Genomic DNA, 11,202 nt, shown 5'->3' on the forward strand with positions numbered 1-11,202 from the left:
GACGAAAAAAGTTGTGTAGAAAATAAAGCAAAAGAGTGAAACAAAGAAAAAAAAAAGAGTTGTATAAATTAAGGGAAAGAAAACAACATAGTGACGACTGAGGATCTGAAACACACACACACACACACACACACACACACACACACACACACACACACACACACACACACACACACACACTATCACTATCACTATCAAAATCTGGGTCACGATCATAAAGCAGAGAGAGAGAGAGAGAGAGAGAGAGAGAGAGAGAGAGAGAGAGAGAGAGAGAGAGAGAGAGAGAGATAACCAGCAGTAAAATCGAAAGATTCCCGCGTTTCCCGCTGACCTACTTCATCCTGCGCTGCACGGCCCATCCTGCACCTTCTTCGTCCACCCAAGGCTGCTCATCACTACATACGTACCTACACACCGCCCAACCCACTCCCACACACAATCCATTGCTCCCCCATCAGTAGACCTCCCTCGCGGCATCAATCAGCAGGCAGCATCACATCACCATCACAGCAACATCGCGTGGCCAGCATCAGTACCACCTGCCTCACCACAGCACCCCCACACACGTCCCCTCCTTCACCGGCACCTCCACACTACCTTCCCGTAACGACCCGCCCGTCTCCAAATTTTCTTTACTTCTTGCGGGCAAAATGATATAAGGAATATTGCGTATTTTTTTAGTAACAGTGAATCTATGAGCTACATCCTTTAATGTTTTCTATTTCCTTTTACTTTTTATGGGAAACGGCGTATTGATTCTTATTTATTATGCACAAGATGCTCTGCTGATTCTCAAGATTGAGGCGCAACACTGCACTCAAGCTACTCGCTAATGCAAACTTTCTTACTGAAGCCCGTGTTTCGAAGCGCTTTGGGCTTTCATTAAGACTGTTTTGAAATGCCACAGCAGGTATGAATAGTCAGGATCTCATGGGTAGCTTTCTTTTCCAACTGACAGCATAATCCACGTTGAACTATCACTAGAACCACGAAAACACTCTTGACGACCGCAGTAACTTGCAATAGTCGATGTAAGGTCTCTGATTTCCACTCGCCTTAACACAGCAAGCAGCCATCCCTCAACACACACAATCACACACTTAGCGTTAGTTCACCGTCACCGCACCCATGCCCTTCCCTGTGCCGTCATATCACCCGGTCACCCCATCACCCATCACCCTGGCAATGGCCACCCACCCCAGCACGGTACGTACCCACCGGCAAGGCTCATTCATTCATTCATCAATTTCGAAGGTGGATTGAGTGCACAGGTAGTATAACTCATACGTATTGATGGCTGGACACACGCACGCAAGCACACACACACACACACACACACACACACACACACACACACACACACACACACACAATCGTGATTAACTGAGATAATGGTAATAATAATAATAATAATAATAATAATAATAATAATAATAATAATAATAATAATAATAACGTTGAGACTTTCAGCTCGAAACCACTAATCTCTCCTCGCCGTGTGGTTGGGTGTGACTGGGTGACTGTGCTGTGGTAGTCTGTCTGCCTGTATGTCTGTTGGTCGGTCTTTGTGGTAATTCTATATTGAACTGTGGCTATAAATGTCTTGTGTTTGCATCTGTCTGTGTGTTTGTGTGAGCGTGTCACTGGTGAATATGTAAGTAAGTGTGTGTGTGAGTGTATGTGTGTGTGTGTGTCAGGTGGGATTCTAAACTGCTTCATTCTAGTCATGTTTCCGAATCCATCGTTCGATCACCATAGACTAGTCCCCCCCACCCAACTCCCCACACACACACACACACACACACGGTAAACAAAACACGGTTCTATCACGGCAACATCTTTTCCATATCCTTCGTTGCGTCACTCGATGATAGAGACGGTGGAGGTGGAGGCCAAGATAACACTTTATCACCACCACCACCACCACCTCCGACACAACACCATCACCACCACTGCATGTACTGTACTTCCTCACCACACCACCACCACTAGAGCACCACCACCACCACCACTATCACTTCACCGCCTGTCCGCCACACACACACACACACACGGCGGGCCAGGCCAGGCAGGTAGGTAGGTAGATCGTCAGGAAGGGAGAGTTCGCCACCTTAAAGTGAACCAGTTGATATTCCTCGCCACCGCTACATCCCGAAACACTGCTGGTGCCGCCGCCTCCCCGCCCGCCCGCCCTCCACTTTTCCCTCGCCCTCACCTCCTTGCAGCAACACCACACACACGCCGCTGCAGGAGACGACGGTCCACACGCAGGGGAAGGGCCCAGCTGTTCCGCCCACCAGTTTCTTTACGAGGGAACTAAAAAAAAAGATGATTCACTACAGGGAAGAGGGAGAGAGCGCGAAACGTTCACCTCCCCCGGCGTCTCTCCGATCACTGAGCTAGGGCAGGCTGAGCAGGCGGCCGGGCGGAGAGAGCCGGCCGCCCCTCTGGCCCCCGCGGTCCCCCATCCAGAAGGGGGCGCTGGGTGGGGACGACTGGGAGGACGAGCAGGATAGGGGAGGGGGAGTGGAGGATTGGAAGAGGGTGGAGAGGAGAGGAAAATAGGGATGGGGAAAGGTAAGTACCAGAAAGAAGGGAGAACATGAAGAAAAATATATATAAAAAGGAAAAAAGAAAAGAAAGAAAAAGAGATTGAGTGGAAGAGACGAGGAGGAGGGATAAGAATGTGCTTGAAAAAAGTGAATGAGGTGTATGTTGGTGTAATTGAGAGAGAGAGAGAGAGAGAGAGAGAGAGAGAGAGAGAGAGAGAGAGAGAGAGAGAGAGAGAGAGAGAGAGAGAGAGAAATAGTAATTGCACAATACAGATATGCAGCAGCCTCATTCAGTGCACGACATAACGGAGAGTACTGTGATCAATGATACAGCGAGGCACAGCAGGAGAGAGTGCCACGCATCCTCCTCTTTACTGCACGTCCATAATACTCAGAGGAACAAGAATTCAAATCAACAATAGAAGTTTTATTCACTTTCTTTTACATAGCGTCTTTTTTTTCTGTCTCTTTTTTTTCGTTTATTCTGTTTACTTTTTTTGTCAGAACTTCTCGCATTTTGAAACACACGTCGATTTGCTGGAAAGTGAAGCCAGATGCATTCCACACACGAAAGACGTCCTTCAGACTCTAACGGAGGAGATAATTCGCCAAAAATTATTAGATTGCGTTATGTAAATTGTACAGTAAGTAAAGTGAGCTGTATCAGTGACAAGTATTTTGTATCTCTCTCTCTCTCTCTCTCTCTCTCTCTCTCTCTCTCTCTCTCTCTCTCTCTCTCTCTCTCTCTCTCTCTCTCTCTCTCTCTCTGTAAAAAAAAATCCAAATCGAGAAGTAGAAACATTGCTCTCGGTAATATGTACCATTTTGGATCACCTGCTAAACTGGAACATTCTGGATCATCCGCTAAATTGGAGCAATCTGGATCACCAACTAAACTGGATCATTCCATTTTGAGTCACCCGATAAACTGCACCCTTTTTGGATCGCCTGCTAAATTTAAACAAGATTTTGGATCACCCGCTAAATTGCAACAGTTTGAAACGCCCGCTAAACTACAACATTTTGGATGAGCTGCTATGAGTAACTCTACTAAATACCGAGTTGTTGGTATTAGTAAAAGAAAAATAAGATACTCTACATAAATGGACCTGTAAATAAATTGTTTCTTTCCACCTGTGGCCACCTCCCTCGCCTGTTGCTATCACTGCTCCACGCTACTTCTGTGTGTCTAGTAATAATAACATCACAGCCACGTCAGAATGACAGAGTGCGGGGCTTCAAAGGCACGCAAGTCACGCAAGAGGAGCGTCGCGACACACACACACACACATACACACACACACACACACACACACACACACACACACACACACACACACACGTCATTGTTTTTCTTAAGTTTATCGGTAGAAATGTTTCACCGCGTTTTTATCATGTCACTAGATTTTATTTATTTGTTTATTTTTATATCATTCAGCAATATTTGTTCTCTGTAATCCTCTACCTGATTCTGTTTCTCCAGCTTCTATTGACTTGGACGGGAACTAAAAATGCCCATCCCTATTATTGGCTTTTATTTTTTGCCACTCTCCCTCTCTCACTTTTTTTTTTTTTTTAGGTTTCCCTGGCTAGACTCTCTTCAAGTATAAAGAAGAATGCAAAAGATGAAAGATGAATGCCCCAGAACCTTCACATATGGTATCTTTGTTATCAGCACGAAATAAAATAGAATTCAAAATGACACAGGGGAAAAAAATATCTTCAACTCTGACCAGCGAGGTGACTGTTTATTGAAGGCTCACAGTGACTCAAAGAAATCTATCTCTGAGAACTTCAAGGTTTTAATGATGATAGTTTACTTACATACTCCTAGTTTTACCATTCCAAGCAACAAAAAAAATATATCATTCTGGCACATTATTCACATGAAGCCACATAAAACCTAAAAGTGAATTGTCAGTAGTAGTAAACCAATGTGACGAAGTATGATTTTGGAACAAGTGAGTACATCTTCATTTTAAACTTCCCAACTTTTTTTTTTTTTTTTTTTGTGGCGGAGGGGAGCCTCAAATGTATGTGTATTTTATTCCCTTCCTTCGAAACCATAAGTATACAAGACTATGCATGAAATTTCATTAGTTACTTCAAATTAATATAAAACTGCTCAAAAACTATTCTTTCTAACAACAATTGCTATTCTCCTCCCATGTAGTGTCATCTGTTGGCGGCACCCGTGAAGGTACAACATAACAAAGCCCTCATCAGAGCTCTAGAGGGGGAACACAAAGGCTCTCTTCGAAACATCATAAGGAGAAAGAGAGCGTTGGTTGCCGATCCTAAACAAACGATCAGGGGCAAACTGGAACATGCTTGCTCATCCTCTAGTACTAAAAACGATGCTACATTTCAGAGACAAAAGGAGATAGAAGACAAAATATCTTATCATTTCCAAGAATCTCAACTCTCGTCATAATTATAGAGGAAAACTGGAAATAAGTAAAGAAAAAAGGAGAGAAGCGAAAAAGCTTTGGAGAGCAGGTGGTGGCGGAGTAACAACAGGTGCTAAAGATGGAAGAGAAGAGTCCATCAGGATCATGCTTCCCAAGGACCATGAGAGAGAGAGAGAGAGAGAGAGAGAGAGAGAGAGAGAGAGAGAGAGAGAGAGAGAGAGAGAGAGAGAGAGAGAGAGAGAGAGAGAGAGAGAGAGAGAGAGAGAGAGAGAGAGAGAGAGAGAGAGAGAGAGAGAGAGAGAGAGAGAGTTAAGGATTGAAAACATTTACACCGGAAAATTTAATACCTTTAAGACAAGTAAATGTTAAAAATTAAAAGATAAAAAGAAAAAAGGCCTTGGAAGATTGAAAGATAGATAGCTAGATGGACACGTAAATAAATAGACAGACAGACAAAGAAACAGATAGATAGATAGATAGATAGATAGATAGATAGATAGATAGATAGATAGACAGATAGATAGACAGATAAGAAAGTAGAGAGAGAGAGAGAGAGAGAGAGAGAGAGAGAGAGAGAGAGAGAGAGAGAGAGAGAGAGAGAGAGAGAGAGAGAGAGAGAGAGAGAGAGAAATGGACAAAGAAACATATATATATATATATATATATATATATATATATATATATATATATATATATATATATATATATATATATATATATATATATATATATATATATATATATATATATATATATATATATATATATACATACATACATAGATAGATAGGTAGATAGATAGATAGGCAGGTAGATAAGAAGGCAGAGAGAGAGAGAGAGAGAGAGAGAGAGAGAGAGAGAGAGAGAGAGAGAGAGAGAGAGAGAGAGAGAGAGAGAGAGAGAGAGAGAGAGAGAGAGATTGACACGTATGGCTGACATGAAAGGCAGGGAAGAATAGAGAAAAATAGAATGCTTCAATGCACAATGTTTTAAAAAGATTTGCAGGATTGAATTCAGTTAGAGAGCAATGAAATGGCAGCAGTAGTACTCAGACACGCGTTTCTATGGCCAGAAAAATAGAACGTGTCTACGTTTGGTAATCATGCAAGTGAGTTTGGAAAGATGATTCGTAAATACGTCAATGAACATTACAAGCTGACTACCAAGGATTGATATTTAATAAAAGAAAGGAATGGATTTTGATGGTTAGAAAGTTTTACAGTTACATTAATTATGTTTAAACACACACACACACACACACACACACACACACACACACACACACACACACACACACACACACACACACACACGAATAAATACGAAAAAATAATGAAACAGATAAATAACAGTTAAAAGAAATAAATAAGGCGCTAATTGATGTGACAAAATAAATGAAAATATTCGTAGATAAAAATAATAATAAAGCATGTACATAAATGAAGAAAAAAATCAAGACAAAACGAAATAAAATAAAATTAAATAACTGCAGAGCGTGGAGGTGTATGGCACAAGTATATTCAGCACGAGTGGCAATTAAGGTTAAACCAGATGGTGGGAACTTCTCGGGATTCAGGGTCAAGGGCACGAGGGTTAAGTAGTGCCATTAGGTACGTGCCGGCAGAACTTTATTTTAGAACGAAAAAAATAAATAAATAAAATAAAGAGAAAAGAAATAAATGGGAACACAAATCAGGGACATGAAAGCGAGCAAACAAACAGGCTGTAGAGGAAATCATTGGAATTTTCATAGTTCTAGTGAAAGTTTAACAAGGAATCTGAATATCAATAAAAAGGCAAGGAAGAAAAAGAAAAATATTTATGAGAACCCAAGTGATATTTTCCTTGCGACCTTTGAAAACAGTCCCAAGAACAGTCTAGAGCCTTTCAAAACACTGGCCTTAGTTCTGTTCAGCCCCAAAGCTTTCCTTTCGCCCGTCCAAACAAAAGTTCTCAGCCTTTCAAAATACTGGTCTTAATTCTGCTCACAATTAAAGCTCTCCCTTCGACTTTCTCTAACCCACAGACACAACAGATAAGTGCTTCACTCCCACCATCAGCCACAGCCATTATTTCTGGTTGAAGGCGTCGAAAACTCGGTTGGATATGAGTGCGTAATGTGTTTCTGCGTGTGATTACAACTATAAATGTCGGTAAAGTGTATCATGCTGATAGAATGACTGGTGCGTCTAATTCTTTTTAGTGAGATTACCGGGACTACGAGTGTGACTGGCATCTCGTAAATAAAAAAAATAAATAAAAAAGTGGGGGAAGGTGAGGGGAGAGGAAAGAGAAAAGTTATTTAGTAATGTTAGATATGTCACTCCTTCCTTCTCAGATAGATGGTGGCATCTTCTATCTGTCTGTCTGTCTGTCTTTCTGTCTGTTTGTCTGTCTATCTGTCTATCTTTCAGTTAACCAGTCCATCTATCCATCCATGGATGTATGTATGTATGCATCTTTCTATCTATCTATTTATCTCTGTCCGTTTGTCTGTCAGTCTGTATGTATGTCTATAATTCAATCAATCTAGCTGTACATATATCCATTTCTATCTATTTGTCTGTCACTGTCTATCACTCAACTAATCTATCTGTCTATCTACCCTATCTACCTATCTATCTATCTATCTATCTATCTATCTATCCATCTGTCTATCTGTTCATTTATTTATCTGTCCTTCTGTCTGTCTGTCTGTCTATCAGTTATATAACCAGTCTATCTCTCCATCTATCTATCTCTTTGTCTATTTGTCTATCTATCTATTTATCTGTCTGTCTGTCTGTCTGTCTGCCTGCCTAGCTGTCTGCCTGTCTATCAGTCAATCAACCAAACAATCTATCTATCTATTTATCTATCTATCTATCTATCTATGTCTGTCTTTCCAGCAATCCATTAATCTATCTATTGGTCTGCCAGTCTGTCTCTTATCTGTATACCCAGTAGCTGCCTGCCATATATCACATCAAACGTCTAGGTTGTATAACTTCTCGATGCATATTTAGGCACATAAATTTCTTACTGATTTACGTCCACCTCCCACGGACGAAGAGTGTTTCTCGGGAGGCGGCGACCACTGGAACGGAGGCGGTGAAGAGAAAACGGGACACAAGATCGGCGCACATCAAAGAAAACGAGAGAAGCAAGATTTCAGGAGTCAGATGATGGCGTGACCAACCTCGTGTGTGTGTGTGTGTGTGTGTGTGTGTGTGTGTGTGGGATGATATGATAAAAATGTTGTAGACAGGATGTTTTGTGCAAGGTGTTACGGTGTTGAGGGCGTTGTGGTAAGGATGCTGTGGCGGTTATGTATGTTGTGGTGATGTGAATGGGGTGTTCAGATGGGTGTGGTGGCGGAGCGTCGTGGTGGTTGAGTTAAGGTACATGATCACTCTTAAAGGATAACAATCTAAATAAAGAGAAATTAAACGAGCTATAATTTCCACGCAGCGTACACTCTCCTGTCGGTTAATAATGGAGGATGATGGCGAGGAGCGCACTCATAAATGATGCACCCTTCGCAGTTGGGAATTGTAAATGCCTATTAGCGTCAGAATTTCAATTTTCCGTGAACAGAGGGATGGCTATTTTCATGGACTTTACTATAGATAATTCGATACTGATTGCAATAAACACCTAATATTTCAAGGACAATTCCAAAGAGATATGATATGTGCATAATACTCGTATGTGCATATGTGGACATGATGTAGCTGTCTATTCTGCTATAATCAAATAACACATAGATGTTTTTTTCTGCACTTATGCTTTATGCTATGACGTAATGAGCAAAAGTGAAATAAACATGACAAAAGACAGCCTGCAACATAAGATCATACGAAAACTGAGGAAGCTGCAAGGACCCAGTTGGTCCCTGTATAGAACATATCTACCAATATCCATCAATTACCTCTATCCATAAATCCTACATATCTAATCTTTTAAAGCTCTTTATTGATTCGGCACCAACAAAATAACACAAGAAAATAAACGCAACACTTTGACTGCTAATGGCAATATGTTACTTGTTGCTTCATTTGAGACGATCAGCAAAAATATAACCACAGGTAAAAAAAAATCTAAACTACTCCATCACCCCTTTTGCTATCAATGAATCACAACTGTACTTCAAACCTGCACACTTATTAAACTTCAGGATAAGTCACAGCAGTCAAAAGTAAGACTTGATTGTTCGAGGAGTAGCAGTGAGAAGAGTGTGCAGTGCAAAGAGGGAGGGACAGGGCAACAAAGGAGAACATGCCAACAAATAAAACATTCGTCTTCCCTTACAACGATCCAGAGAGTCGTGATTCCTCGCAGGACTCCGGTGATGTGAGGGTTCCCAGAAGCCGTAAGGTCAGCCACACTCGTTTCCCAAGCGACGGACGCCTTCTCACATTCTCTCTCTCTCTCTCTCTCTCTCTCTCTCTCTCTCTCTCTCTCTCTCTCTCTCTCTCTCTCTCTCTCTCTCTCTCTGTCCATGCAAACAATCTTTCTAGTGTTTTGAATGTTAATAGAGAAAGACCGTAGAAATAAAAAGGTTAACTGTTTTCCTACTTCCTTTCTTTTCACAGTTTGCCTTTTTCTTCCTCAATCACCATGCTGTCTTCTTCAGCCTCTTTCATCATCATAGACTACGTACTATATCCTCATCTCTCTCTCTCTCTCTCTCTCTCTCTCTCTCTCTCTCTCTCTCTCTCTCTCTCTCTCTCTCTCTCTCTCTCTCTCTCTCTCTCAGTCTTCGTCTCGTCTGCAGTGTTCCCGGGGCCGTCACTAATGTAGCTGCTGAGCCTTATATTCCTCCGCCTGCCCTCCTGCGTCTCGGTAACCACAAGGAATCACTGAATAATAATCCTTCGATCTCGTGATGCATAATGCCGCGAACTTCATTAATTCGTAAGACTGCAGGTTATCGTTCACTTTACTACATTTTCACTTTACGTTACTCTAACCTTACTTGCTTTTCTTTTTTTTTTTTTTTTTTTACTTGACCGTGGGAAATATTAGAGGTGACTCCTTTACCTTCTTAGACTTTAATTTATATACATGTCATTGCGCAACTTTACTGCATTTTACTTTACGGTATTTAGGTGCTCAGTTTTACTTATTTTCCTTACTTTTACATGCCAGTAAGAAATGTGAGAGGATGACTGCTTTACTTTTTAGACTTGATACACATACATTACTTAACGTTACTTTCCTTACTTTATTAAATTTAACACTACTTCGGTGCGCAACTTTACTTTCCTTACTTTTTACTTCCCCGTGAGAAATATGAAACGATGACTTCTTTATCATTATTATTGTAATCTACGTACGTTACCCTACTTTACTCCCGCCACATTACATCACATAACAGCAAGGACAGGAATCATTACATCAATCTTAAGGAGGGAGAGAGAAAGGAAAAAAAAAAAGGGAAAAAAAAAACTCCAGCGCCGTGTTACAATATATCCATCCCCTTCTATCAATAACATTAAGCCGCCCAGGGAGATAAAAATACGAGCATCTCCCCCCAAAAATTCATGTTATTGGACCACGGAAGATTAATACGGCGCTCATCTTCGGGTCTACCTAATTCGCTTTATTACATTAGGGTGATGCATTCCCTCCCAATCAGTCACGGGGATTGCTGTGGTGGTGACTAATGGTGAGCGTGTGATGAATATTGACTCACTCCCCTCCCCCTCCCACGTATCTAATGTTTACCCCCTCCCATCTGGCCCAATGAGTGCCTCTAGAGGAGTATTAGATGGATTGGTGTGTGTGTGTGTGTGTGTGTGTGTGTGTGTGTGTGTGTGTGTGTGTGTGTGTGTGTGTGTGTGTGTGTGTGTGTGTGTGTGTGTGTGTGTGTGTGTGTGTGTGTGTGTGTGGTAGAAGAGGTGCATGAGAGAGAGAGAGAGAGAGAGAGAGAGAGAGAGAGAGAGAGAGAGAGAGAGAGAGAGAGAGAGAGAGAGAGAGAGAGAGAGAAAAGAAGAAGAAGAAGGAAGAAGAGACGTACAGACTGACAGACACACAAAAAGACAGACAGACGTATTTATTATCATGAAGGAAAAAATTAAGCCTTTAGCTTTATTACTTAATGTTCACGCTGCTCACCTGCTGTCCATGCCCTCACCTCACACGCCACTAATAAACTTTACGTCATCGCCACACTCTCTGATCATCCATATCATTAATAGAAACTCTGTCACTCACCGAGGCTCTCACCTGATGATTGGCCCGCTTATTCTCGTCTT

The 11,202-nt window shown here is 41.6% G+C and overlaps 1 protein-coding gene across 10 annotated transcripts in view; it reads right to left on the reverse strand.

The window, feature by feature from the left end:
- The window catches only part of LOC135093364 (cubilin-like), a 204,816-nt gene extending 202,412 nt beyond the window's left edge, over window positions 1–2,404 (reverse strand). For all 10 annotated transcript variants that reach the window (XM_063992666.1, XM_063992642.1, XM_063992676.1 and 7 more), the window contains exon 1: window positions 2,216–2,404. The gene's annotated coding sequence lies outside the window, so the exon portion shown is untranslated. The remainder of the gene's footprint in view (window positions 1–2,215) is intronic.
- Between the last annotated feature and the right edge of the window lie 8,798 nt (window positions 2,405–11,202).

Source organism: Scylla paramamosain, chromosome 3 (genome assembly GCF_035594125.1).
Source record: "Scylla paramamosain isolate STU-SP2022 chromosome 3, ASM3559412v1, whole genome shotgun sequence".
NCBI lineage: Eukaryota > Metazoa > Arthropoda > Malacostraca > Decapoda > Portunidae > Scylla > Scylla paramamosain.